This window comes from Halyomorpha halys, unplaced genomic scaffold (genome assembly GCF_000696795.3).
Source record: "Halyomorpha halys isolate HHAL.00 unplaced genomic scaffold, Hhal_1.1 Scaffold2798.1, whole genome shotgun sequence".
Classification (NCBI taxonomy): domain Eukaryota; kingdom Metazoa; phylum Arthropoda; class Insecta; order Hemiptera; family Pentatomidae; genus Halyomorpha; species Halyomorpha halys.
The window spans coordinates 1-433 of record NW_027112625.1 but is presented as its reverse complement, the minus strand read 5'-3'; positions in this window follow the sequence as shown (position 1 = coordinate 433).

The following is a 433-nucleotide window of genomic DNA, read 5'->3' as shown; positions in this document are numbered from 1 at the left end:
TGGCCGAATTGGCCGAAACGTTGGACGTGTAAATGAAATAAATGTTTTGAGACTAAAATTTGGATAGTGTGTTGAATTATTTAGTAATTAAATAAATTAATTTATGATGTATGCATGAGATAATCTTTAAAAAGTAATGTAATATTTAACACTGATTGTGCACAAAATAAGACAATTTATAATATTCTTTTTTCGGGTTACCCAAGGTAACCGAAACTCTGGAATGGATTGGAGGGCTGCCCTAAGGTAGACAGCACAAGCGCCCTATGTGGCATACATCAAAACCTATCAACTCCAGTGCTCTATGTGGCGAGAGAACCATCTTGTCTTATGCAGCACTTCATTTTGTTTTACTCACTCAATAGTAAAATCAATTATAAGTGAGTAGATTCTCTGGAACTGTTCCTAGCAGCAGAGGGAAGAGAGGTAGGTG